Here is a 23802-nt window from a genome sequence, read left to right on the forward strand (position 1 = left end):
TGTAAACAAGAGCGCGGCTGGCGCCCATAATATGTGAATAGGGCTTGTGTCATCTTTCATTCGATTTTCAGATGTGAGAAATGCAAAAACTGATATAAGCATCTCCTGTAAAATGGCATTATTGCTTATAGTCTGTGAAAATCTATTTTTATTAGTATATTGCACTACACCACTGATGGCTTCTGGTCAATCACATGTACCTATATACAAAAATGTTGTTGAAGGTTGGGTGTCTGAATGCTACAGCCTTAGAAAAGTTGTTTTTTTCCCCACTCATTTTAAAACTTTTTTCTATGACTCGCTTGCTCGCTCACTCTCCCCTGCCAGCCCATACTTCACATTGGTCATTTGCAGCTGAAGGAAATTTTGCTACACCCTTCTTATATACAATAAGACAGTCCTGATACAAACATTGCCAAACATAACAGCTTCTATAGGCTTCTTATGTGCTAACTCTCTTGCTTTCTGGGAATGTGAGTCACAAAGAGGCAGATCTAACCTGAGAGGTCTTTACGGCTATCTTGAGAAGGGCTTTGCACTTTGCCTTTACAGAATTTTGCTGCATATGCAAGATACCATATAGTAGTATCTTATTTTTAAAAGCAGTTCCTTGGTTAAACAGGGCGGAGGAGCATGTGTGTACGTGCCAGAATGATAGAAAACCTTCGAATGGGAATGGGGAGCTGACATACAAGAGGGCGAGGCAACCTAACACCTTATTAGCATGATGAATTTTACGTTGCATCCCAAGAATGTCCATCTCATGTTTCTTGTTCATACTCTGGAAATCTTTGCAGCCGTGTGAAACTTGGTTGGATGTAGCTCAGTTTATCCAGATAATATTCCAAGCATGAGGAGAAATTGCAGTTCTTGTCTGGTCTTTATTGAATATATTGCGGTTGACCCACAAAGCAAATAAGTGACTCAAGAGATTTATGTGTGTAGAATATGTGGTCTGTTTTTTATCACAGTGGAGATGATATGATACAATAGGTATGATATATACCCATTCTGGCTTAGAAATGGATTGTCTTTTTTGAATGCAAGTTGTGGCGGGGGTGGGGGGAGAAACAAAAAAGAATGAAGTGTTGCACTGTCAATATGCTTATCTGATAGGTTAATGTTTTGATAGCAGGGGATGTGCAGGACATTCTACACTCGGAATACTCTGCCTTGAAACGGGCCACTCTGAGTGTTCCAAGCTTGGAACAGAATGCCCATCAAATGAAGGGCCTCTTCCAAGCTCAGAATGGAACAGCTTGTTTTGAGTCAGAACATTCTGAGCCATTCTGAGTGCCATTTTGGAATCCAGAGTGGTGCTCTTCTGGCCTCTACGCATGTGCAATAGCGATCTGCATGGTCAGTATCACCATGCTAATGGCGGCTGTGTTTGCACAGAAGCCAGAAGAACACCATTTTGGATTTCAAAATGGTACTCGGATCATTCCAACAGAATGGGGATGTGCTGTTGAAACAACCAGCTTGTCCAGTTGTACCAATGGAAGATTCCACACATTTTGTGCTTCATTCCAAGCTTGGAATGGAATACAAAATGTGTTTCATGTACATCCATATTTGAAAATATAATGTGGAAATGTGGGGGGGTGGACAACTGAGATAGCAATGGACAGGGCCAGTCCAAAACATCTATATGTTCATATTGGTCTTGCATATTTCTTAGAATATTTGCTGAAAGAGGGTGGATAAGTCTGAAGAATTTGGAGCATACTATTTTGGCAGGGACTAGAGTTGTGATTTTAGAAATGAAGCACTGTTTGAGGGTCCCTATGGCTTCTTTGCCTTTCACGGAAAGTACCTGTGTTTTTTGGACTTTGTGAGGCTATTCGCATGTGCGTGCAAAACCAGGCTAAGGGAGCCCAGCCCAGTTTTGCATGCACATGTGAAGCCTCCCTCTGAAACGAGGTTAGGAGAACGAGCACTCTCCTAACCCTGTTTTTTAATTGTCTGTCAGCCACGGCTGTTGGGAGCTCAAGGGTGGGGGGGTCCCCATAATGCACCACACATTCACACCATGCATTATGGTATTTCCAGGGGGCAGAGTGATGCAGGGAGACACATCCCAGCACCCCGACCCCCAGAGCCACTGGCAGTAGCCGGTGCTCATCTGGGTGGGCGAACTGCCCACCCAGGGAAGCCTGGAGGATCATCTGCGGGGAGGCAAGTTTTTTCTGGGCTTCCTTCCCACAGATGGGGTAGCCCTTTCTCACTAGTCATGAGAAAGGGCTCTGTGTCTAACTGTAGGAGCAGAGCTATAATTGGGTGGATGCATCCAAGCAATACATGCCACCTTGTCTCCAGGTTGGCTTCACTCTTCTCCTGCTGACCCTTCCCCCGTCAACTAACTGGCCACCAACTCACTCACCATGCCATCCCCTCAATGCCCACTCACCAGCCTCCTCCCAGGCCGGAGGGAAACAGGGAAGCACCAAATGGGCCCTTCCTGCTTCTTACCAGCACAGAGCCATATGGGAATACATGCATGCGCTCTGTGCCAGCATCAGGGTGCATGGGCATCTTGCATTCCCAGCCAGCTCTGGGCCATTCAAGGAGAGCAAGGGCCATTTGAGGATTCCCTCTTGCCCACCAGCCCAGGAAGCCTGGCAAGCAACCAGCAGGCAGGAGGAGCAGGGTGGGAGTAGTGTGCGACACAGCTGCAACGTGAGTGGTGGGCCTGCACTGCTAAGGATGGTGTCATTCCATGAAGGGCAGAGGGGCTGCCCATGTTCATGCACTCACTACATGAGACTAACAGTCATGAAATTTTGCAACTTTTCTTTAAGGAATTCAGAAATCTATACCACTCCTTTAGGTTTTGAGCCTGCCTCATCCCAAATGGGGTAACATACCAAATGGGGAGGGACATTTCAAACATCCAGTCCCAGCTCCATTCCATTCACAAGACTGGTAAAAGAGAAGTTGCACTTTCATAACTTCCTTTCTGTATCCTATGGTCTTCACCTGGCCCTTTAGTAACTATTAAATTAAAAACTATACCATTGCCACATTTGCTCAGACACATGTCACTATGCTTTTTCTTGAGTTGGGGGAATTAACTCTGAAACCAAATATGCAAGTGTGCAAGAACAAAGAATTGTAGTCCGGGCCTAGGCAAATATCAGAGTATCCCTAGAGGCAACTCAGACTAAACCAGGCGCAGCTCGTGAACTCTCCTCCGGGGGGGCAGTGGGCGGCTTCATTAAGGTAAACTGAGCCAGTGCTCCGTGCCGCCCAGCAGCCCCCACATCGGGGAATCGCCTCCGCCACTCACCTGGCTGCTGGCGGGGGCTTGCCTCCGCGGGAGCCAGGTGAGTGGCGGAGGTGATTCCCCGCCGCGGGGGCTGCTGGGCGGCACGGAGCACTGGCTCCGTTTACTCTAAAGAAGCCCCCCCCCAAGGTGCGTTCACGAGCCGCGCCTGGACTAGGCCTGTGAAACAGGAAATGAAATTTCTCGAAGCAACAGAAGTACAGTGCAAAACAGGAGTGTTTGACAATCTTGGCTGCACCAAAAATACAAACACTCTGTGCAGGTAAATAGTATGTGGGCACCAGCTGAAGAAATACAACTTTTGATCACTATGTGGACAAACCAAACATAGAGAAGGAAGCTATGGTTATGCAGGTATGAAGGGGAGAGGGGAGAAAGAATATGATATGACGTTTGAAATGGAGAAAATACTGTGTTGACCTTTCCTTAAGTCTGATGTCTTGTGTGCCATGCCAAAGGAGTGCTAAAGGAGTGCAATGCCAAAGGAGAAATGCAAGCAGACAATAAGGGAGGTGAAAAGAGAGCTTGAGAAGCATTTATTTATTTATTTATTTATTTATTGTTAAATTTATATACCGCCTTTCATTAAAGCAATCCCAAGGCAGTTTACAGCAAAAAAAAAAAAAAAAAAAAATTAACACAAGATGGTAAAAAAGACACAATTAAAATATTAAGTGGGGGGGGGATATTAAACAAATCTGATTAAAAAATTTAAAACAAAAGCATAAAAGCAATAAAAACTATAAAGAGCAGCAGCTGAGAATCAAATAAATGCCTGGGCAAAAAGCCAAGATATTACACTTTTTCTAAAAGCTGTGATGGAGACCAAGGAGTTGTCAGGGTCTGGCCAACTGCCAGGGAAGATCACGGGACAAAACGGAGCTGCTGTAACAGGATACGGCTCGGAAAGTTCGTCTTGACCGGACTTGACTGCACGCTGTCGACACGGAGGCTGACAAATGTTGCTTTTCAGCAGGGAGTAGAAAGACAGTGACGTAATTTATAGTGCAAGCCGAGAGCTCCCAGCTGGCAGGAATTCAAGGCTTATCAGCCCTCTGCAAGAGGCGTTTGCTCCTCCTAATAGTCTCTAGTTGAGTCCTGCATCTCGTAAGACGCCGCTATTGTGGAGTCAGTGGAGGTTGATTGCATAGCTCCTCTTCGGATTGGTCCTTCACGATTTCTGCTGTCTCAGGTTGTTGTGCCTGCTCTGAATCATTAGCTGGATCTGCCACAGCCGTTTCTTGGAAACTGACAGCCGGGCTCTGCCCCTCAGACACTCGTGCATCGGCTGGAAAGTTGACAGATTCCCCTTCCTCCTCACTGTCTGAGATTGAGGGCGTGACAGGAGCGAATAGCCACTGGGAGATCATTCCAGAGTCTGGGGGCAGCAACAGAGAAGGCCCTGTCCCGCGTGCACGACAAACGAGCCTCACTCATTGTTGGCACCCGGAGCAGAGCCCCCTCAGATGACCTTGTCAGGTATCCCGGGCCCAAACTGTTAAGGGCTTTAAAGGTCAAAACCAGCACCTTGAATTGGACCCGGAAACAAACTGGTAGCCAGTGCAGCTCTTTCAAAATGGGTGTGATGTGCTCCCACCGGGCAGCTCCGGATAAGACCCTAGCTGCTGCTTTTTGCAATAGCTGCAGTTTCTGGATGTTCTTCAAGGGCAGCCCCACGTAGAGCGCATTACAATAATCCAGCCTTGACGTGACTAAGGCATGGGTAACTGTGGCCAGATCTGCCTTCTCGAGAAAGGGATGCAGCTGGCGCACTAGCTGAAGCCGTGCAAAGGTACCCCTGGCCACCACCTCCACATGAGCTTCCAAAAGCAGAGCCGGGTCCAATAATACCCCCAAGCTGCGTACTTGCTCCTTCAAGGGGAGTGCAACCCCATTCAGAACCAGTAAAATCTCCTCATTCCGATTGGTTCTCCTACTGACCAACATTACCTCCATCTTGTCTGGATTCAATTTCAGTTTATTAGCCCACATCCAAACCATCACGGCCTCCAGCCCCCGATTCAGGACAGCCACCGCCTCCCTAGGATCAGGTGATAAGGAGAGATAGAGCTGAGTGTCATCTGCATATTGCGGACAACTCAGTCCAAGTCCCCGGATGACCTCTCCCAGCGGTTTCATGTAGATGTTAAACAACACGGGGGACAAGACTGAACCCTGCAGGACCCCACAGGCCAATGGCCACGGAGCCGAGCAGTAGTCCCCCAGCACCACCTTCTGGACCCTCCCTCCAAGAAAGGACCGGAACCACTGCAACACAGTACCTCCGGTTCCCATACTCAAGAGGCGGCCCAGAAGGATACCATGGTTGATGGTATCGAACGCTGCCGAGAGGTCCAGCAGAACCAACAGGGACGCACTCCCCCTGTCTAGTTCCCGGCATAGGTCATCCACTAGAGTGACCAATGCAGTTTCAGTCCCATATCTGGGGCGGAAGCCAGATTGAAAAGGGTCCCAATAATCCGTATCATCCAGGACTCTCTGCAGCTGGGAGGGCAGTTGTCAAGGTCTGGCCAAATGCCAGGGAAGTTCACGGCTTGGCTGAACACTGTCGCAGGGACGTAATGATAGGGGGGCAGGTAGGGCACGTGCCCTGGGCGCCACCCCGGCGGGTTATGTGGGGGGGACCAAAAAGTGGCATCCCCCCGACCCTCCTTGGATCGCCCGCCGAGTGTGGCAGTGGGTCGCCCACCGAGTGCGGCAGCGATTCGGCGGTGGCGGGCGGGTGGCGGCGGGTCGCCCGGCGAGTGCGGCGGCTGGCGGCAATTTGGCGGGCGGCGGCGGATCGCCCGCCGAGTGCAGCAGAGCGACGCCGAAGCCTGCCGTCTGGCCCGGCGTCGCTCAGTTGGGAAGCGACGCCGGGCCAGACGGCAGGCCTCGGCGTTGCTCTGCTGCACTCAGTGGGTGATCCACCCGCCGCCGCCCGCCTGCCACCGCTGAATCGCTGCCACCGCTGCTGCACTCGGCGAGCGACCTGCTGCCGCCGAATCGCCGCCGTCGCCGCACTCGGATTGCCGCCACCGCCGGCGATCTGCCGCCTGGGGCGCCAGCACAGGTATGTGGGGGCCTGGGGGCGGGGGGAGGGCGCAATTTCAGGGCAGAGCTTGCCCTGGGCGCCATTTCCCCACTGCGCTGTCGACTGAATGATGTACGTTGTTTTTCAGCAAGGAGTAGACGGCTGGTGACAGGATTTATAGTGGAAGCCGATAGCTCCCAGCTGGCAATAATTCACGGCTTATCAGCCTTCAGCAAGAGGCGTTTGCTCCTTCTAACAGATTCTAATTGCGTTCTGCATTTAGTGCGCCTGCGTTGTTGTGGTGTCAGTGTTTCATTGCCTAGTTCTTCTTCCGATTGGTCTCTCACGCTTTCTGCTGACTCAGGTTGTTGTGCCTGCTCTAAATCATTAGTTGGATCTACCACAGCCGTTTCATGAATGCTGACAGCCGGGCTCTGCCCCTCAGACACTCCTGACTCGGCTGGAAAGTTGACAGTTTCCCCTTCCTCCTCGCTGTCGGAGATCAAGGGCGAGACAGCAGGTTAGAGACCGGTCTATAGTTGTTCAGGTTGAAGGAATCAAGGGAGGGCTTTTTTAATAATGGTCTCACCATCGCCTCCTTGAGGCACGATGGCATCTTGCCTTCCCTTAATGAGGCATTGATGATAATCTCCAACCATCTACCTGCCCCCTCCCTGGCAGCTTTTATTAGCCGTGAAGGACAAGGGTCAAGAACACACGATGTTGCCCGCACACTGCCCAGGATCTTGTCCACATCCTCAGGCTGTACCAACTGAAAAGAATCCAATACAATAGGACCAGATGGTACCAGAGGCACGTCTGCTGGAACTGCCAAAACTCTGGAGTCCAAGTCAGCACGGATGCGAGCGATTTTATCTGCAAAGTGACACGCAAACTGATCACAGCGGGCTGTGGATGGTTCCTACCCCATTACCTGGGGGGATGTGTGCAGTAATGTCTTAGCTACATGAAACAGCTCCGCCGGTCTGCACTGAGCAGATGCAATGGAGGTGGAGAAAAAGCATTTCTTCACCGCCCCTACCGCCACGGAGTAGTCCCTAAAATGGGCTCTAGCCCGTGTTCAGTCGGATTTGTGACGACTCTTCCTCCAGCGTCGTTCCAGCCATCGCCTGAGTTGTTTCATCACCCTAAGCTTCGAGGAAAACCAAGGAGCCGAACGGGCTCCACCAAGCCGGAGAGGGCATTTTGGAGCAACCGTATCAACAGCCCGGGCCATCTCTCCATTCCAGAGATCAACCAGGGCCTTGACAGGGTCACCAGCTCTGGACACTGGAAACTCCCCGAGGGCCTTCTGGAATCCAAGCAGATCCATAAGCCTCTGGGGGGTGGACCATTCTAATCGGTCCACCACCCCTGCAGAGGGCAGACGGAGCAGTCAAACTAAACCCCACCAGATGATCTGTCCATGACAAGGGAGTTATCTCAAACTCCCCCACCACCAGATCATTTATTCCCCGGTCGGCAAAAACCAGATCCAGAGTATGTCCTGCCATGTGGGTAGGGCCCGATACCAATTGAGACAGGCCCATGGAGGCCATGAAATCCTGAGCCGCACCCACTAGGGGGCCCTCAGCATGGACATTGAAATCCCCCAAGACAATAAGCTTGGGGGAACCCAAGGCCACCTCCAAGATCACCCCCACCAGCTCAGAGAGGGAGCTAAAAGAATTTAGCTAAAAGAATCAAGCGGAATAACAAAAACTTCTTTAAATACATCAGAAGCACGAGGTAGTTGGTCAGTTAGAGTGAAATGGATTATTTAGGGAGGAACTATTAAAATAATTAGGGATTATTTAGGGAGTGAAATGGATTATTAAGGAGGATATAGAGATTGCAGAGAAGCGAGTTATTTGCATCTGTCTTCACGGCCAAGGATACTGAGCATATACTTGTGTCTGAACTGAGCTTCTCAGGGACAGAGTCAGATAGAGGTGATAGGAGATGACTTTCTAAACTGTCTGGAAAAAATAAAAATTAACAAACCACCAGATTCAGGTGGCATCCGCCCAAGAGTCCTTAAGGAAGTCAAATGTGAAATTGCCAACCGCCTTGCAAAAATATGTAACATATCCCTACAATCAGACTTTGTACCAGACGACTGGAAAGTAGCCAATGTAACACCAATTTCCAAAAAGGGATCCAGTGGGGATCCGGGAAGTTACAGTTTGGTTGCATTTTGCATCTCCTGTGAATTGACTGAGGCTTCTCATGACCTTGAATGTGCTTGCCACATCAGCATTTGCTTTGTTCATCAGAACTCAGACTTCCTCCAGGTTACAGCTGACTCAACAATGGGGAAGCCTCCTTTTCACACCAGTGGAAGCTTCTCTATTTCACTAGGTCTAGTTCCTGTTGTCCTGACCCTATCAGGGTTCTCAGGCGCCAATGCCAAATTCTTCTCCTGGCTCTGCTCCTGTGACAAGTCCTTGATTCCCCATGTGGACATGCAAAAAAGGAGTGGGGAAGAGGAAGCAGGCTTCCTGCTAACAATGAGTTTCAAGTAATGTATAGTTTGGTCCTAAGTGTGGAATCTATTGAGACATCATATTTTTAATTGTCCAAAGAATAATAACCCCAGAGCAGGGTTCAAGAGCTTACCTTGGAACAGTGCTCCTGAACCAGCCAAGGAAAGAGTCTTTGGTTCTTCTCTTTCACATATATCAGTAGAAAGGCACTGTGAATTATGCTTTGCATTTCTGGCCTCTGGTTGTCTTATCATATGAGGTCATATTCTTGTTCACCACTTTGTGTACCACCTAGTCCAGACTTCCGTGACTGACGTCCAGATTCGTGAAGCACCACTGCTGCAAGAGAAACACCAGTGTAGCACCTGTGCATCTGAAGAGTTCAAGACCAACACTGTGCAGGTGCTTGCATGGGGAGGAGGCATTGTTGTTGATTTCCCCTTCCCCCAGAAGTGCTTTGTGCACTACCCTCAGGGACATATTTTTGGATGGTGCAGAGTGCTTCTGGGGAAAGAGGAGGTTGTTGGCATTTGCTTCACACTCTCATCCCTCTGCCCCGCTGCATGAATGTTTGAGCTGAGTTAGCACTGGTGCTTCTCCCATGGCACTGGTGCTTTATTAGTCTGGATGTCAGCCAGTGTCCATAATAAAATGCTATTTTTTTGGAGGTGTTAGACAGGGAATAATGTTGAAATCTGCACAGCTTTTTAAAGAAGCAATGATGTGTTGCAATAGAAAACCCTCTATCTCCATTTACTGTAACAATTTTTTAAATTAATAATTTTTCAGACAGGATAAAAAAATTAAGCAACATACATTATGGCAAATACATGACTAATGATACAAGTATTTCATCTTACAGCACAATAAAACATTTTCCTTCTCTAGTTTATGTAGTAAGCAACTATTCATCATTTTCCTATTTAGGTTCTATCCCCCCCACTTTTAAAAAGCAGTTAAATAAAAAAGTCTAGTCACAGAATCACTCAACAGCACTTTCTACAGTCTATCCCAATGTGTACAGTTCAAAAAATGGTTTCCAAATGACCTGGAACTTGTCATGAGTTATTCTCTCATAAGCTGCCCACAGCAATAAATCATAAATCTATTGTTCTGCCTCAGGAGCAGCTGTAACTTTCTATTTTTGTAGTATAAGGTGTTTAGCCAAAACTAGTGCCCACAATAACCACATTTTTGTGCCACGAGATGAATGCCAGTTAGCTGGTACAAGTCCAAGTATCGCTATAGAAAAACTCAAAATTAGAACGCAGGACCAAAGACATCCTTTCAAAAATGTCCATCTAGAAGGTAGTAACAAATATACAGGCCCATAAAATATGTACTAAACTGCATCTCCTATACTGCAATGGTTATTAATACAGAGTTCAAAGAGAAGAGGGGAGTGCATTGAGAAACGTAAACAGAGAAAAGACAATGATACTTGGAATCTGTGGCACTAGAGAAACGCATAATTAGCTTGCTTTGGAAACAGGATAATAATTTTAATTAGCCTGCTAATAAGGGCTAAAGTACAACTGAGGGAGGGCAGCCACTTTGTTTACTTACGTGTCTGCCCCATTCATGTATAAAGCACTGTAGATTTGTGTGTAAGAGGGGTATAATGTATACAACAAAAGGTCACATGGGTGAGACTAAATGAACCTTTGTTCCATTGCTGTAGGCGTTTTCTTCCCATCTCACTGTGGGGCAGGGTTGGAAGGTAAATGCCTGAAGTGCTGCAAGGTATGTCCACCGTGAAAGAAAGGGATCAGTACACACACAAAATTAGACAACTTCTAATTAGACACCACCACACCACTTTAACATGATTTGGACAGGCACATGAACAACAAACATGGCTGCTGTTGCTAGCACTGATCTTCTGCGGGCTCCCAGAAACCTCTCTTCTTATGCTTGAGACCACAAGCTTGTAGATTCTCACTTTTGACATGCTCAGGAGCCTCACGGGATCATAAGTTCTTTGTTTGTTGGCACATCGGGATCAGTCACTTAGTAAGCAGTGGAACAGTTACCCCCAGATTTAGCAGCTGCCAAAGCAAAATTGAAAGGGAACTAGCCTCACATCTTCCCTATGCTAGGATATCTAAGTAGACTCTAGAGTTAAGTCACAAAAGTTAAGTCTCCATTCAAGGTCTCTCTCTCTGCACAGAGATTGACCCCACTTTGGTCTACCTCCCCTCCATAGATGTCTCAAATGAACTAAAAACCAATTACCTCAGCAGGGAAGTCAGATAAGGATCTGCAATGCAAACTCCCTTCCTATCAGTAGAAGGCTAAGCGCATGATAGAAACTCAGAGATGTACCCATTAAAATACTGATTAGTTTACTAGGTCCTTCCAACCGAAGAATGGACATTTACACGTCCATTCACTCCATTTACATAACAGGGTACGCTTGGCCCATTCAAAGCACTGTGTTGTAGTGCAGCACAGCAAACACAGACAATGGAACCTTTTGAGATTCATCGGAACTACCGTATTCAAGAAAGAAGGACAACTGGAATGTTGCCCCAGCACACAATTTGAGTTTTAATTACCCCTGGTTCATTGAGCCAGTGCGCTCCTCTTTGTGCTACACTTGGCCTCCCGTGTGCTCCTTGATGTGATCCATTTGGATTCCAGTGTGAGTCACCCACGATTTGGATGCTAGGTCTGACACCCGCCATTACACTAGGCCGTGTCTTGCTTTGTGTGCCAATCACCCTTCCAGCCAACAGATCAGGCTTCTCACCAGGCCCAGTCTGCCCAGCCAAAATTGCTGCTACCAGAAGTTGGCTACTCGAGAACAGACACTTTTTGGATCTATCTCAACTGTCTAACTCCCTTGGTTCCCCGCTGCTGTCTGCTGCTTTCCAGTCCATCCTTGAGGAAAGAGGTCCTTCGGTTGCTCCAGAGCTAAAGAAAGAATGAGGTTGTATAGTAATCCCTGTGTCCCTCTGGGCTTCCTATCCCTGCTCTCTTCTTAAATCCCAACGTCTGTTTCTCTCCAGTCTCCTTTCTCTAGTCAGCCTGGGAGTTATTTTAATTCAACACTAAGTTAAATTTCCTCTCTGCAGTTATCTGGTTAATCTTGCAATGTATTTTTAGTAGTAACATTGCCTTAATTGACTCTCTTACTCAGTTGTACCCCTTACCCTCAAATAAAACCTTCTTTGTTTTTGAACTTCAGCATCTCTCTTTCTCAGTCCATTTTCCTGTCACCAAAGCTTTGCAAAAATTATCCTAACATGGAACTGCTTTACTCTGAGCTAATTTCTCCGCACAAAGCACGAACACAATTTGGTGGTGTTCACCCATCACCCCAGGGCAGTTCCATTAACACTGCCCATGTTGTGTGTAACTTCATGCAAACCTCCCTATTTCCAGGGTGACATGGATAACAAAAAAGACCCCCATCCACTGAACCAGGTCCATTTTCAGCTGCAGCAATGCACTCAAAGCATCTTTGCAAAACCCTAAGTTGTAGGAGCAAAGACTGTACAGTGAGAGAAATAAGTATTTGATCCCCTGCTGATTTTGTCTGTTTGCCCTCTGACACAGAAATGACCAGGCTATAATTGGAATGGTAGGTTTATTGTAGCTGTGAGAGACAGAATAACAACAAACAAACCCTCAAAAGCCCAGCGCCCAAAAGTCAGCGATGGATTTGCATTGTAGTGAGGGAAAGAAGTATCCGATCCCTTCACAAAAGCTGTCTTAGTACTTGGTGGCAAAACCCTTGTTGGCAATCACAGAGGTCAGACGTTTCTTGTAGTTGGTCACCAGGTTTGCACACAACCCAGGAGGGATGTTGTCCCACTCCTTTGCAGATCCTCTCCAAGTCAGAAAGGTTTTGAGGCTGATGTTTGGCAACCCGAACCTTCAGCTCCCTCCACAGATTTTCTATGGGATTAAGGTCTGGAGACTGGCTGGGCCACTCCAGGACCTTCATGTGCTTCTTCTTGAGCCACTCCTTTGTTGCCTTGGCTGTGTGTTTTGGGGCATTGTCATGCTGGAATACCCATCCATGACCCATTCTCAATGCCCTGGCTGAGGGAAGGAGGTGCTCACCCAAGATCTGACGGTACATGGTCCCGTCCATCGTCCCTTCGATGCGGTGAAGGTGTCCTGTCCCCTTAGCAGAAAAACACCCCCAAAGCATAATATGTCCACCTCCATGTTTGACGATGGGGATGGTGTTCTTGGGCTCATAGGCAGCATTCCTCCTCCTCCACACACGGCGAGTTGAGTTGATGCCAGAGAGCTCAATTTTGGTCTCATCTGACCACAACACTTTCGCCCAGTTCTCCTCTGGATCATTCAGATGTGCATTGGCAAACTGCAGACGGGCCTGTACATGTGCTGCCTTGAGCAGGGGGACCATGCGGGCACTGCAAGATTTCAGTCCTTCACGGCGTAGTGTGTTACCAATTGCTTTCTTGGTGACTATGGTTCCAGCTGCCCTGAGATCATTGACAAGTTCCCCCCATGTAGTTCTGGGCTGCTTTGTCACCGTTCTCATGATCATTGCAACTCCACGAGGTGAGATCTTGCATGGAGCCCCAGACCGAGGGAGATTGACAGTTATTTTGTTTCTTCCATTTGCGAGTTATCGTGCCAACTGTAGTCACCTTCTCACCAAGCTGCTTGGCGATAGTCTTGTAGCCCAGTCCAGCCTTGTGCAGGTCTACAACCTTGTCCCTGACATCCTTTGACAGCTCTTTGGTCTTGGGCATGGTGGTGAGTTTGGAAACTGAGTGATTGCTTGCTTCTATGGACAGGTGTCTTTTATACAGGTACTGTAACAAGCTGGGATTAGGAGCACTCCCTTACAGAGGGTGTTCCTCATCTCAGCTCATTACCTGCATATAGTGAAAAGACACCTGGGAGCCTGAAATCTTGCTGGTTGATAGGGGATCGAATACTTGTTTCCCTCACTACAATGCAAATCCATCGCTGACTTTTGGGCGCTGGGCTTTTGAGGGTTTGTTTGTTGTTATTCTGTCTCTCACAGCTACAATAAACCTACCATTCCAATTATAGCCTGGTCATTTCTGTGTCAGAGGGCAAACGGACAAAATCAGCAGGGGATCAAATACTTATTTCCCTCACTGTAGGTATAAAAGATTATAGGTAGGTCATAATTTCTAGGCTTAGCAGAATAAATAAATAAAATTAACCTGGAAAGATGGGGTGGTTTTATTCCAATAACCATCACGGTGTCCCCCCACAGATTGAGACCATAGTATGGGACAGGTGGGATCTAATGTGCTCACATTTCATTTCAGACCAAATAGCATCTGCACGGGAGAATCTTGACTGGGATTGTGGTGGGACAGATGATTAAACCCCTTTCCTCCACACTGCAGTCCCAATGTACAGAGGGGCAATCTCACTGCTATGTACCAAACAAACAAAAAAGTACATACACAAGCCCCAGTTTTGTGTTTCAGGTAATGTCAATTTGACCCTATGTGTAAGTATGTTCCTATAGTTCTCCTTAAGGACCTTGGTTTACTGAGAAGGTCTTCGTTTATTGTGAAGATTTGTTTTTTTCTGCTTTTCTTTTTTACTCAATAAACGAAGGTCCTTAAGGAGAAATTGTGAGTCATCTTATCATGCGTATTGCATCGCCTGTATACCAACTAATATGTTCCTAAAGGTTTTGCACTTTTGGTTTGGGAGTTATGAATTGCTGGGGAATTTATTAGTGAGTTGTTCACGTGCACGATCTGGTATTCCATTATCTTGATGTCAGGGTGAGACTGGATACAGATGCAGAATAGCTTGTGTGGATCAGGTAGGTTGAATGGGCACACCTTAAACCATCCTCAAAACCTACCGCATGGAAATGCTCTTTCAGTTGTTCCAATGAACATGCAACTAAATTTTCATGGAAGTTAGATACCCAGAATACTTCATGTTGAATGTCGTTTCTTTGGATGTTGAAAACCTCAGGCATACCATCTCAAAGTCCTTCACCTTGGAAGAGATGTGATGTGACTTCTGTTAATGCATTTCTATGCTAATGCCGTAATTCAGTTATTGCTACTTTCCCATTTTATCTGACTAAACAGCTGTTGGGATAGCAGGCTCATTTTCCATAAGCTTTAAATACCATATTGCTGTTCTTTGCCAGATTAGAAGTAATAGGATCAAAGGAAATGCATATCTGAAAGGCATGTTGGTTTTCATTGCTAGTTCCATTGGAAACATTTCATTGTCCAGGCCAATTGCAAGAGGATGAGAGAGAGCGAAAGAACTTGGAGCTACTAAAGCCCATGGCTCTTTTTACCTGCTGCTTCAGAGCTGTTTCTGTAGGAAACATTTCAAATGAACAACTCACAAGTTCTGGCACAGGGAAATATTTCAAGTGCTTTTCTGTGCATATTTAACAAAACTGGTGACACTGCAAAATATGTTCCCGCACAACATACATATTAGGATTAGAACTGCCAGTTTTGTTTTGGCAAGCCTTCTGTGCTTTGCTTACCTGTAAAACAGGCAGAAACCGAGCAGCGAATCTTATTCCATTGCTGCATCTCCTTGCCAGGAACAGTTGTACAGGGGTAGTTGCTATAGTAAATGCAAAAAAGGGTGGCACCTTTTAAAATACAGATTTCTTTGCATAGACTCCCCCCCCCCGAATTTGTTAATTTTAAGATGCCATAGAACTCTCTATTCTTGTATGCTTGGGAAAGTGTCAGCATGTAATACATCAGTTAAATGGATGGGAATCCTGTCAGAAAAAAAGTTGGCAGCCCTAAATATTATATATATCAATCTTTATCAAAATTGACCCCATTTTCCCACAGAATGATCACATTTTTGATGTGATGTATAAAATATTTTCCAAGTCAAAATACAAAAGATTTTCCAAGGCAGGAAACATTTTGTGATGATTGGATCCAGTTTATATTTTAGCTGTTATGAAGGAATATAGGAAGCTGCCATATACTGAGTCAGTCCATTGGTCTGTCTAGCTGAGCTAGACTGGCAGCGGCTTCTCCAAGGTTACAGGCAGGAATCTCTCAAGAGTGTCCCAAAATCACCTGCAAACAGAAAGCTAGTGAGCCAGGCAAGACATTCAGGGAAACCCACTCACATTTCTTAAAAGAGTGTGTGGTAGCCAAAAGAGGGTGGCAGGGAGTAAGCAAGCTGTTAGAGTGGTCTGATTTGGAAAAACAAACTTGGGAAGAACTAACCTCAGGTTTAAGCGATATAACCTCTTTTTGGGGTCCCAGAAAGTAGCCCTCAAGGAAACGGGACCAAGAGGTCCATGTGGATAAGTCTGGAAAAGTCTGTATGGTTATGTGCCGAAAGACAAGTGTATGTCTTCTAACAGCAATGGGACAAATTTTGGAAATGGATGTTGGATGTAAACCACCACCCCCCATTACCTGATGTGCCTTGAAATCCACCCCCCCAAGTTACAGTACTGCCTGCATATACTTTATAACCCTGTTGGTTACAAAATCCTTGTGTATAAATCTTTGTATATATATGATGTACAAACAACCACTTTGTTTATAATTGTGCTTTGGTAACGTACTGTATGCTTTGGTAGTTTGATGGTTTAATAAAAAATCTTGTCCTTAAAAACAAAACATCTTGTTGTCCTATCTTGAAGAAGCCAAAAAGGGAACTTGAAACCTTCTGCTCTTCCCAGAGCGGTTCCATCCCCTGAGGGGAATATCTTACAGGGGAATATCTTACAGTGCTCACACTTCTAGTCTCCCATTCAAATGCAACCAAGGTAGACCCTGCTTAGCTAGGGTGACAAGTCATGCTTGCTACCACAAGACCAGCTCTGCTCTCTAGTTTGACTTGAAGGTCAAACTAGATGTTACTTTAAGGTATATGTTGACCCAGAAGTTTTCCTTTTATTTTTAAACAGCATGAATGGGAGTGTGTGAACTGGATTGGAAATGTGGTATTAGTTGCCCCCACTGCAACCCTGATCTAGACCATGTACCCCTACACATGTTGTTTCTCTTGTGGGGGGGACACTCATTGTGGTGTTCCTCCTCCTCACCGTGTGTATTGTTTTATGATATGGTGATAAGGTGGGAAATATATATTGATTCCTATGTAAAAGTATAGTCTACACTGCTTTAATACTTGCTGATGAGGGGGATGTCACCAAGGAATCAATAACATGGGAGATTCTGCCCACTGGTTAGTATGGATTCCTAACCACATGCCTAAATAAGGAATTGCTCTCGATGGGCAAGATATGTCTATTCACAGCTCTCAACCATAATACTGGCACTGATTCAGGAAATTTTTAGGCTCTGGTTACAAGAGTAACTTAATCTCCAATAATATGACTTGTTTATTAATTTATCCCCAGTGTAAATTTGACATTGCAGTATGCAGCTGACTACAGGTCTAAAAACGGCTGCATTTAATGTCAACACCTAGGTAAAGACATGCAGGGCAACCTTCTATCTACATGAATTAATTCCAGCGAGAAAACGTTCAGGTAATGTGCTCTTTTCCCACTCCAGTTTTTAACCAGCAATTATGGGGCAAATCAGATGTTGCGTGGGGCTCAATGAAGGGGTTTCTCGTGTCTTTTTCCAGTGGCGGCGGGGGGGTGGGTACCCACCAGCTAGGATTATGGTGGGGTGTGATCTAGTCAGGGATTCTCAACGTTGGGTCCCCAGATGTTATTGGTCTTCAGCTCCCATAATCCCCAACCAAAGGCCACTGGGGCTGGGGATTATGGGAGTTGAGGTCCAATAACATCTGGGGACCCAACGTTGAATAGATTGCGGTCTCAGCACAGGATTGGGTGGGGATGTGCTTGGGGTTAATTTGTTGCCTCTGTGCTGCTTCTTGATTCAAATCAGCCTCTTGAAACTGCTGTTAGCATAAAGAAGAAAATATGCAAGCATACATATGGGTGCTTGTAAGCTTTTCCTTCAGGGCTAGTAGCAGAAGCTTGAGGGGCACTGGAATTTGCTTCAAGGTTGCAGCATGAGGGCAAAGGATTAACTCCTCTTCCCCCTGCAGTGAGGCCTCAGCCTAAATTAGATTCCCTCCTGCGACCGCTTTTTGGAAAAGAAAAAGACATGGGGAACTCCAGTCATAGAACGTCTGCATAACTTCTAGCTTGGCTATAAGAGCCATTCCTTCAGATTAGTCATATCCTCTTACAGTGCTAGTTCAAGTACCAACAAACCAGCTTCTTCACATAATCCGCTCCTGCTATATGTTGTTGTTTTTTCTGTTATAACAGTGTCACTGTTTTACATGTTTTAATTGTTATAGCCAACCCCGCAGAGAGCATCTATGCGGTCCTTCGGAGCTGGCTGTTTCCCCCTCCCTCTTCCTCCTGCCCCGTCTCTCCTCTCTTCCCCTTCCCTCCGGCCCATGCTCTCCAGCCCTCCTCCCCTCCCATTCCTCCCCCCACACAGAGCTGCGGCGGGCAGCCAAGAAGGGCCCCGCCACTGTTTTTTCTCACTCCCGTCCACCTGCTGCCCGCTGCCGCCTTTCTCTCTCCTTGCCCGCTGCCGCATTTCTCTCCCCCCACCCGCTGCCCGTCTTTCTCTCCCCCACCCGCTGCCCACCGCCTTTCTCTCCCCCCGCCCGCCACCCGCCTTTCTCTCCCCCCGCCCGCCACCACCTTTCCCTCCCAAGCCCGCCACCGCCTTTCTCCCCACTGCCCGCTGCCACCGCCTTTCTCCCCACCGCCCGCTGCCTTTCTCTCCCCCCACCCGCCGCCGCCTTTCTCTCCCCCTGCTGCCCGCCACCTCTCTCCCTCATTCGCTGCCCGCCGCCTTCTTTCTCTCCCCCCGACCACTGCCCGCCACCGCCTTTCTCTCCCCCCCACCCACCACCGCCTTTGTCTCCCCCGCCTGCTGCCCGCCGCCACCTTTCTCTCCCCCGTCCTCCACCTGCCAGCCAGTGGCCACTGCCAGCACTTTCTTCCCCCTCTCCTCCTCAGTCCTCACTTTGGAACTCTCGCAGCGTGTCGCGAGAGTTCTGCCGCCAAATTCTGGGCACGCATGTCCAAAGAGAATTAAATATATAGATGGATTTGTGCTGTTTTTAAATTGTTCTGTAATGATGTTTTGTTTTGTTTTTTAAAAGGTTGATTGGTGGATTTTATTTGTATTGTTTTGCACCGCCCAGAGCCATTTGGACAGGGTGGTATATAAATGTCATAAATAAATAAATAAAAACAAAAATGTTCTCAAAGCAGGTTACATAGAAAAAGAACAACGAGAAGGTGGTTCCCTGTCCCCAGAGGTCTCACAGTCTAAAAAGAAACACAAGGTAGACCCCAGCAACAGTCACTGAAGTGATGTTATGCTGGGGCTGGATAGGGGACAGTTGCCCTGCTTCTCCTCAGCATAAAAGGAAACACCGCATTGAAAAGTGCCTCTTTGCCCCGTTAGCACAGAAATCTATACTGCTTTATCAACCAGAGGCAGGTTGTGGGCCCTGTGGCAAGGCCCTGCATTGCTCTTCAAATGGTAGGAACCACTGACTTATAACCACTGACTTATACCAAGTCAGACCATTGGTCAATCTAGCTTAATCAGGCCTGCTCAACTTTGGTCCTCCTGCAGATGTTGGCCTACAGCTCCCATAATCCCTGACTATTGGCTACTGTGGCTGAGGATTTTGGGAATTGTAGTCCAAAAACAGCTGGGGGAGCCTAAGTTGAGCAGGCCTGGAACTCTACACAGACTGGCAGTGGCTACTCCAAGGTTGCAGGCAAGAGTCTCTCTCCCAGCCCTGTCTGGAAATGCCAGGGAGGGAACTTGGAAGCTTTTGCATGCAAGCATGCAGATGCTCTTCCCAGAGCAGCCCCTAAGGGGAATATCCTACCATGCTCATACATGTAGTCTCCCATTCAAATGCAAACAAGGGCAGACCCTGCTTAGCAAAAGGTACAATTCATGCTTGCTTCCAGAAGACTGGAGAACCACCTAATGGTGCAGCGGGTGAATGACTTGGCTAGCAAGCCAGAGGTTGCCGGTTCGAATCCCTGCTGGTATGTTTCCCAGACTATGGGAAACACCTCTGTTGGGCAGCAGCAATATAGGAAGATGCTGAAAGGCATCATCTCATACTGCACGGGACATGGCAATGGTAAACCTCTCCTGTATTCTACCAAAGACAACCACAGGGTTCTGTGGCTGCCAGGAGTCGACACTGACTTGATGGCACAATTTCTCTTACCACAAGACCAGCTCTCCTCCCAGTGATAACACATCCCCTTTCCACCTTCCCAGCACACAAACCTTTCTGCTCCATGTCCCACCTCTGCCTATTCAAAAGTAGGGAAAGTGGAATGAGTGGCAGGAAGAGGGAAGAGCAAGAAGAGCAAGGTGGAGCTAAAAAGGAAATTTGCATGGGGTAGTTAGGCGATTAGCAGGGGAAAGTTGGGAGAACTGGTTTGTGGGAGGATTTTGTGGGATCATTGGGAGATAAGTGTGGTGTTTGGGAGCATTGATGGAAAAACTAGCACGAGGAATTGGTGGGGGTGGTGCCAAGAATCCATATGTGGTGCACTCTATGTGCTGCAAGTGAGAAGAAGAGATGGAGTGTGGGTTGTCTCTCCTTATTTAATGTAATGGAGCTCCTTGACTCTGTTATGTTACTGGGACTGCATGGGGCTCATGGAGCAGAAAGGTTTTTGCAGGAGTGCATCCTGGACAGCTGGGGCAGGGACCCAAAGTTCAATTGCTAAGAGGGAACCCTCTGACTGTCAGGGTCCCTGTGGTGGGATTGATCGTCCTTGCCCCATTGTCCATCCATGGTGAACCTCTAAAACTAGCCTCAGAGCTAGGTAATGTTGCTTGTCTTGAAATTAGCATTAAAGGGGTACACCCTGCAGAATGGTGGTAGAGGAAGGAAAGTCAACCCCAAAGGGGGTTATCTTTCCTCTCATCCTCCCATTTTCCATGATATTCCCCTTTAAAATTGTCCTCAGGGCCAGGCTAACAAAGGAGAAAAATCTCTACTGTTTAGCTCCAAGGCATTTTTGAAGGGTGCACCCTGGAAAACAGGGAGGAAGGAAGTCAACCTCTCACCACAGTCCCTCTGGATTGGACGGTTCCATGGGGAGTTCTCTTTCCACACCTCCCCCTATTTTCCAGGGTTCAGACTTTTAAAACAAACCTCTTAGCTAAATAAGAGACATCTGTTCCTTGCTTTGCCAGAAGACTGCTTCTTTGAGCCTTGTATTGTCTTGAATGAGTAATTGAGATTTTTAATTGAAGGGGGGCAAATATGTTAATTCTTTTCTGAGTCTGTCCAAGAGAATCCCAGAGAAGCTCACTCATCTCTGTTCATTATAATATTTGGTTTATTTGCAAATATACTGGATGGGTATCAGGCAAAATAAGCAACATATGCCCTCCTATAAAGCCCTATTCAGACACTATGTGACTTAAGCAACCTTGCCGTTGAAAAATGAGCACAGACTGAAGGAATGGGATGCAGTTTCCCTTCTAGGTCTCTCAGCTTGACTCACCTCTTCCACTGCATTGTTCCACAAAAGTTGCACCAAACCTCTCACAGGTATCTTTGTTAACAGAAGACAGTGGATTGAATCCACAGATACTGTATGTTTCTGTATAGAGGAGGTGTCTTTCATTTGAGAGGTTTTACTTGTGCTTTCACTTGTTGCACAAGAAGAGTTAAACTACATCCAGAGATGTTCTGTCTGCAGAATTACTTGTGCAAAGTTATATGAGGTGCAAATGTGAAAATCAATACAGAGCCTATTACAACACAATGCAAATTCTGGTCTTGTGGTAGCAAGCATAACTTGTCCCCTTAGCTAAACAGGTTCCACCCTGGTTGCATATGAATGGGAGACTAGAAGTGTGAGCTCTGTAAGATATTCCCTTCAGGGGATGGAGCCACTCTGGGAAGAGCAAAAGTTTCCAAGTTAAAACAGTTAAAATCTGATGATTATTTTCAGAATTTCTTCTAAAAATAATAATTAAAACATCATTTCCCCCAGCATATTCTGGTGTAAAACATAGTGCATTCAGCTAATTTCAGTGGCAGGAGCTGGTTGAAAGTATCCCATAGTGATCTCAGACATTCTAATGTTACCTTCTAATTGAATTAGATGTAAACATTGTATTGTCACCCTGCCTTTCTTATCAGTCCTATGAGAGATGGCAGGCAGACCTTAAATCTCCATAAAGAGTACTAGTGTTTTCCAGAACACGTAATTGTTGCCTGTTTCATTCCGAGCATATTATGCTCATGTTGTGTTACTTACTTCATACACAAATAACTTGACTATGTGAGGTTTGCCAAGGCCTGAGCTAAATCCCTACAGTATCTTTCCTGGGACGCCTCTATCATCACCTCTGAACAAATATGCTCTGCAGAAAGCAAATGTTTTTATAGGCAGCAATGAAGTTAAATAAAACGTAAGCTTAGGTCTACACACCTTCTGATAAAAATACGAATATTGGATGATCTTAGGAAGAGGGATAGGATTTGTTGCTAATCAGAATTTGAGTAACTCTTTATCAGGGTCAAGTGGAGGGTGAGAATTCTCTAAGGCTAGGGAGGGTGTGTGTTTGCTTCCTCTATATTGTGTGGCTTGTCTGAAGCTACTTCCTCAGCGTGTGTCTTTTTGTGGTACACCAATTCTGTTCTTGTGGCACATTTCATTTATTTGATCTCTGGCAGGCTGATCAGTGGTAAGGGAATTTAACTAGTGGAAAATGTTGTGTGATGTTAGTTAGTTGCTTTATAAGCTTGGTGCCAAGTCCAAAAACTAGCAACTTTTTTTCAGATTTGGACCTAATGGTTTATTGCAGAGCTGCACAACTTTAGCCCTTCTGCAGATATTGAACTACAACTACCACCATAACTGGCCATTGGCCATTGTGGTTGGGTATGATGGGAGTTGTAGTTAAAAAACAACCGGAGGGCCTAGATTGTACGGCCCTGGTTTATTGCATTGAATCTAAAAAGAATATGCCAGCCAAAAGAATCAATCAAATGTCTGTTCTTTATACAGTAAGGTCATTTGCATGACCCAGGATGTTGGGGTGGGGAGGGAAGGCAGGAGCACTCTTACCTTCCCTGCTGACAATTCATTCTCAGTCTTGGGATGTGGGAATCCTTACCCACATGAGCCATGCTGCTGGTGGCAACGCGGCCATCTGGACGCTGGGGAATGCAGCCTGGCCTCCAGATATCCAATAATGCAGTGCAGTGCATTGGGGGCCCTCCCCCCAGCTGGGCGCTCTAGCCAGCTGACTTTGTGTCTGCTAGGGCTGCAGGCAGCCTGAGAAGACACACGAGTGGGGACCAGGGTAGAAGGGTGCACTCGTGTCCTTCTCCCTCAGTAATAGCTTGGGTGCAATACTCAGGCACGCTTGCGAGGCAGTGATGGGATTGGGCCCAGTCCGGTTGCTCCACAAGAGCAGCCCTACCCAGGCAGGGCCGTGCAAGCCTGGGTGGGGCTGCTCATCTGAACATGAATATGGCTGATTTTCTATCACACATTCGAAACAGTTGGAAAAGAAATATGACAGAACAGTTTGTGATGCTAACACTGGAGAAACAAAAAGATAAGGGGGGAATGGTGGTGGAATTTAGCTTGTTAGTGGCCAGATCTTGCCCAGTTGCCCATAGATGTCATTACCCCGGCCCTGAGCAGTAACATGGAGAGGGGAGCAGCTGGGACAGAGAAGCCTGTCTCGCCCCCAGCTCAGGCTGGAGCCTGAGCTTGCTAGTAACTCCATGTTACTGTTCAGGGCTGGGGTTGAACGCGTTAGGAATGTAATGGCCTGATCTCCCAAACATGGCACACTTCCTACCACTGCAGACTCACACCCTGTTCTTGCTGCACATGGTCCCAGTGCGTGTGACCTGAAGGAACATGATACAGGAACTGTGCTGAAGCGAAACCTTTCTGGATTTAGTTTGTGCCAGGATGGCAGGCTCACTGGGAACCCTGTATATGCTGTCTTGAGTTCCATGGAAGAACTCCATGGAGTGTG

At 46.9% G+C, this 23802-nt stretch overlaps 1 protein-coding gene across 3 annotated transcripts in view; it reads left to right on the plus strand.

Annotated features, from left to right (window-relative positions):
- Nucleotides 1–23802, plus strand: part of METTL21C (methyltransferase 21C, AARS1 lysine) — a 50035-nt gene that overhangs the window by 9881 nt on the left and 16352 nt on the right. Inside the window, exon 1 of one of the 3 annotated variants that reach the window (XM_053308624.1) lies at nt 17161–17291. The exons of 1 other annotated variant lie outside the window; for it this stretch is intronic. The gene's annotated coding sequence lies outside the window, so the exon portion shown is untranslated. Of the gene's footprint in view, nt 1–17160; nt 17292–23802 lie in introns of those variants that run through there. One more of the 3 variants, XM_053308626.1, reaches the window with a different exon arrangement.

Source organism: Hemicordylus capensis, chromosome 3 (assembly GCF_027244095.1).
Source record: "Hemicordylus capensis ecotype Gifberg chromosome 3, rHemCap1.1.pri, whole genome shotgun sequence".
In the NCBI taxonomy this organism is placed as follows: domain Eukaryota; kingdom Metazoa; phylum Chordata; class Lepidosauria; order Squamata; family Cordylidae; genus Hemicordylus; species Hemicordylus capensis.